The sequence below is a fragment of the Mesocricetus auratus genome, unplaced genomic scaffold (assembly GCF_017639785.1).
Source record: "Mesocricetus auratus isolate SY011 unplaced genomic scaffold, BCM_Maur_2.0 Super-Scaffold_100014, whole genome shotgun sequence".
NCBI lineage: Eukaryota > Metazoa > Chordata > Mammalia > Rodentia > Cricetidae > Mesocricetus > Mesocricetus auratus.
Window position 1 is genome coordinate 49,374,523 of NW_024429197.1, and position 6,000 is coordinate 49,380,522.

Sequence of the window (6,000 nt, forward strand, 5' to 3'; positions counted from 1 at the left end):
CCCTCCAGAAGGAATGCTTCAATTCAGACGAAATGACTGTACTGCAGTTGGCTCTTATGAGTCTTTTACCTCGCGATATGAAAACCCTGAGAGTTACTTGTAAATATAACAAAATATTTCACTTGGGTTTTCCTTGTTATTTTATTGTATCTATAATCAAGTTGAGAAAAACTGATGTTTTGCCCATATTAAGTCTTCTTAAGCATGAAATAAACATGGAATATTCTCAGTTCATACCGCTTTTATATTTTTAAAGGTTTTATCTCTCTCTCTCTCTCTCTCTGTGTGTGTGTGTGTGTGTGTGTGTGTGTGAATGCAGGTATGCACATTTCATAGTGCATGTGTGGAGGATTTGTTCTCTCCCTGCACCTGGCTGAGGACAGGACCCTCTTGTCATTTCTGCCACGCTGTGTACTGCAGGCTACCTGTCCTTGAGCTTCCACATGATTTTCCTGTCCACTCTTTCTGTAGGAATTACATGTGGGATTACACATGCGCAGCACTACATCCAGCTTTAAAGAAAAGATCAAACTAGGTTGTCAGACTTGTGTGACAGGTGCTTTTATCTGCTGAGCCATCTCACTGACACCCTCTTCCTCTCATATTTTATTAATTACATTATATTTTATTATATATTTGTCTGCTTCACTTTCTAAGAGTGCTAGTGTAAATGTTAGTGTGTTTCTTGATGCTTGAGGAGTTCAGAAGAGGCATCAGATCTGCTTGAACTGGAGTGACAGATGGCTATGAGCCACCATGTGAGTGCTGGGAATTGAACCTGGCTCCTCTGAAAGAGCAGCCAGGCTCCCAACTGCTTAGCCATTGGGTTGGAGGCCCAATGACACCTCTTTGTTTTTAATATTTCTTTCATTTTGAGGGAGTGTTATGACACCATTTCTTTTTTTCTTTCCTTTCATCCAAACCTCTCATACAACCTTTCTTTGCTTTCTTTCAAATTCACGGCCTCTTTATTCATTAATTGTTGTTTTATACTCTCTCTCTCTCTCTCTCTCTCTCTAATATATAAGTGCAACATACTCAGTCTGTATGTCAGTGCGTGTATGTTTTCAGGGCTGACCATTCGGTACTGGTATTGATAATGAGTTGGTTTCCTGGGAAAGATTATTTCTTCTTTCCCATCATTCCTTAGTTACCCATAGTTCTTTGTGTAGGGCTGAGGTCTTGTGGGCTTTCTCCCATCTACTTTAGAATGTCTACTGCTGCTGTCCTTTTTCACTTTTGGGCAATCATGTTGGTGAGACTTTATGGGTGTAGCTTCAGACACTACTAGCACATATAATCTCACAGCAAACTCTCTGATCCTCTGACTCTTACAATCTTTCCAACCCCTCTTCACCCAAGCCTTAGGTGCCAGAGTTGTGTTGTAGATGTATCCACTGGGACTGGGCTCCATAAGTATGCATTTCAATTGGCTGTGTTCTTCTGTGATGGTCACCATAGGTTGCAAAGAGAAGTGTCCTCAATGTGGAAAAGGGGAGATACTTATCTGTGGGTATAAGGACAAGTATTCAGAATTTAATTGGAGACTATGCTGGTTAAGTAAAGCAGCAGTAGTAGTTTCTCCTCTGAGTCCTATGACACTTCACTAGCTCTGGGTAGTCAGCTACGTTTCCAGCACCAGGCATGATTTCCCTCTTATGAGCAGGCCTTAAGTTCAATTAGAAAGCTGTTTGTTACCACTTTATTGTTATTGTGCTATGCTGGCTGACTGTGGTTAATGGCATCATAGCAGGGTGGGATTATTGATTGCTTCCCTCCTTTAGAAGCTTGCATGGCACCTTCTAGAACCATGAAAACTGAACATTAGGGAAGAGGCTTTCAGGTCTGTTGAAGCTTGGGGACATCTGGGCCTGTGACTGAAGTGCATGGTAGCTTCAACAACAGGGATTTGCTTTCGCTCTTGTGCAACCAAGGGCAATAGCAATAGCTTGTAGTGTTTTGGGAGTATCTTAGGCAACCCCGACTAACAACTTAAAAGAGGGTGTCTTATGCTTGGTGTTGATGTTTCTGTTAGACTGTTGGCTCTTGAAGGGAGTATTGTCAGCCCAGATGGAAACATCTCATTTAAACTATATACATATATTTATATACCAACTTACATGTATTATAAATATTTTTAGGTAGTCTCCTGTAGGTGGGTTTTTCTGTCCCTCTTGCAAGCTCCCATTAACCACATGGAGACTTCTTATTAATTATGAATGGTTGGCCAATAGCTTAGGCTTATTTCTAACTAGCTCTTATAAGTTAAACTAACCTGTTTCTATTAATTTGTTTTCTACTTTGTGGCTCTATTGCCATTATTCTGCCCATGTGCTTTCCTGTGTCCTCCATGTCTGGCTGGAGACTCCTTGAGACTCCAACTTTCTTCCCAGCATGGTCTTTGCCCTGAAAATCCTGACTAGCTATTGGCCATTTAACTTTTTATTAAACCAATCATAGTGAATTATCTTCACACAATGTAAAGGAACATTCCACAACACTTTTCTTTGTCACTGTTCTATTGCTATAAAGAGACACCACGGGCTGGCGAGGTGGCTCAGCGGTTAAGAACACTGACTGCTCTTCCAGTTGTCACTTACAGTTTCATCATGGCAGGGAGAATGGCCACACACAGGCAGGCATGGTGCTGGAGGAGCAGCAGAGAGCTACATTCTAATCCACAGGCAGCAGGGAAAGAGTGAGAAAGAGACAGAAACAGAGAGAGAAAGAGACAGACTAGACCTGGTACTGGCTTTTGACCTCAGAGCCCAACCCCAGTGACACACCTCCTCCAACAAGACCACACCTCCTGATTGCTCCCTAGCAGTGGGAAGTAAGCATGCAAATATTAGTCATCATAGGGGGCCATGCTCATTCAAACTGCCACTAGAGTCAATAGTGCGAGTCTTATGACTTTTCCAGACGTCCTTACTATTAGTTCACCTTCTTCTCTCATTCTTCTACATCTCCCTTCCCCTTCCCTAAATTAAAGCCCTCCAGTCAGATCACTTGTATCCTGTTATTCTCCTCTCTAGTGTTTCCCCATCCTCACCCCCTACCCCAGCAATGGCCCTTTCATTATTTTCCTGGTTTCTGCAGTTACTCCAGGATGTGTACTCACATCTGAAGATTTGAAGCTAGAAACCTCAGTTGAGAGAGAATATTCAACATTAGTTTTGCTGGGTCTAGGTTACCTCATTCAATAGAACCCATTTCTTGCAAATTTAATTTCATTTTCTTTTACAACTGGGGAGTTTTCCACAATGTATATGTACTATATTTCATTACCCAAGCATTAATTAAAAGACATTTGTTTCTATTTCCTAGCTTTGTAAATAGAGCAGCAATGAACATGACAGTGTAAATATCTGCAGAGAAGGATGTTGACACCTTTGGGCATGTGACAAGGACTGTGATATAGTTGAAGACAATTTTAGCTTCTTAAGAGTTCTTCACAATGAGTTCCAGAATGGCTGAAGCAGCTTGAAACCCCATGAACATGAACAAAGCTTCCCTCTCCCCCACCTTCCTGAATTTCTTGTCAATTCTTTTGCTGATCTTTGCTATTCTGACTGGAGTAAGATAAGATCTCAAGGTGTCTCTTTTAATTTTAGGTCTTCTTGTTTCCAGTTATGTATAAAAATACACAGGACTTGTAATTACCTTATTTAACATATCCTTAACTTCCATCTGTTTTCTCTTGGACAGGATCTTACTCTTCGTGGCTGAATAACACTGTCGTTTACATACCAATTTGTGACTACATCTGGAATTAACTAAAACTCCAAAATGGAAGGACACACCTGTAGAGAGAAGCCTTTTCCTTGCCAGCAGCTTGGATTTTCCCCACCAGTCACCTGGGCTCTGCCGCACTGTAGTCCCCAAATAAGACACAAGACGCTGTATTAATTATGAAGCTATTGGCCTTGCTTGTTTCTTACTGGCTAGCTCTGACTTAAGTATTTACCCCATAATTGTTAATCTAAGTATTTATCTTACCGGAGAAAAAGGGTCCGAGCTTCTTACCCCTATGGCGGTTACATCTTTTTTTTTTTTTTTTTTTTTTTTTTTTTTGGTTTTTCGAGACAGGGTTTCTCTGGGGCTTTGGAGTCTGTCCTGGAACTCGCTCTTGTAGACCAGGTTGGTCTCGAACTCACAGAGATCATGGCGGTTACATCTTGACTCCCTGTGTTTCTCCTACCCAGAGTCCTCTTGGACTCCTAGTCCCACCTATCTTGCTTCCCTATTTGCCAACAGCGCTTTATTGACATATAGACAGGACTTTCCCATCACACATCTGTGAGGGATTGTTGATTAATTTGAAGATCTGCTTAACTGAGCCGAACTCCTGGAATCCAGTTTTAGAGACGGAGGAGTGATGAGCAAAGGGGTCAAGACCATGCTGGGGAAACCCACAGAAACAGCTGACCTGAGCAAATGGGAGCTCACAGACTCCAGTCTGACAGCTGGAGAACTAGCATAGGACTCAACCAAGTCCTCTGAATGTGGGTGTCAGTTAGCAAGCGTGGGCAGTCTATGGGGCCTCTGGTAGTGGAACCAGTATTTATCCCTAGTGCATGAATGGACTTTGGGAGCCCATTCCCAAGGGAGCAATACTCTCTCAGCCTAGATGGGAGAGGGCCTAGGCCCTGCCCCAAATGACTTAACAGACTTTGATGATCTCCCATGGGATGCCTCACCCTCTCTGGGGAGTGGATGGGGGTAGGATTGGGAGGTCGGTGAGGGGGATGGGAGAATGGGAGGGAGGGGGAACTGGGATTGATATGTAAAATATGATTGTTTCTAATTTAAGTATATATATATGTATATATATATATATATATGAAGATCTGCTTAATTGGGAAAATCCACTTCTAATCTAGATTTTTGAATGGGAAGACGCACCTTTAATCTAGACCATTTGAGGTGGAATGACTCACCTGTAATCTGGACCACACCTTCTGCTGGAAGTCTCTATAAGGACGTGAAAGATGGAAACTTTTGCTCTTTACTGGCTTGCTCTTGTCTTGTCAGCAAGTCTGTTCCTTCACTGACATTATAGCCTACTTCTTCAGGATTCCAACTGAAAAATCCAGCATCTTGAACTGAACAACTACCAGACTCTTGGAATTTGCATTCATAGGCAGCCATTGTTGGATTAGCTGGGCCACAGCCTAAAGTAATTGTAATAAATCACATTACATATATATATATATATATATATATTCACTCTATATGTTCTGTTGCTTTAGAGAACCCTGATTAATACACATATTTTTTATCATCTGTTGACTGACATCTGTGGTGATCATAATCTTGGCACTGTGAATAATATCAGAATGAACAGATGCCCTTGCAAAAAAGAAGAAATGAACAATATATATCCAAAAATATTCAAAGAAAATAATTATATATAATAAATTCATATGCCCTAAATATTGGAGCAGTACCCAACCTTATTAAAACAAAGCAAAATGCTACCAGACATGAAAAAGTGATTGAGGTGCCAATATAACAATGGGTCGTTAGTACCAAGGATAACCTTGTGGAGCTAGGAAAAACCTCCCCCAAATCATGTAAAAGCACAAAAGACTTTAAGTAGCCAAGGAAATCCAATCAAAAACATTTCCAGGGCATTGTAACCAAGGAATTGCTATTGGCATAAAAGCAAGTATGAACCAAGGAACACAGTAAATTCATGTCAGTATCCCTTCAGCCAACTGATTTTTAATAAGTTAAAATAAACAGTGGATAAGGACAGCTTCTTCAATGACTGCTGACAGGAAAACTGGATGTAGGAGATTGAAATTAGATCTTTGTCTCACTTTTTTAAAAAGTGAACAGGAGACTTTAAGGCTTAAACTTAGTTTTAAACTAATAGAATAAGACATAAAAGAAACACTTAAGAATGTTGGCACAGATATATTTCCTAGGTAAGAAAGACTTCAAAAGTAGAGAAAACAAACAAGAGTTGACAACTGGAACTATGATCAAAAGTTC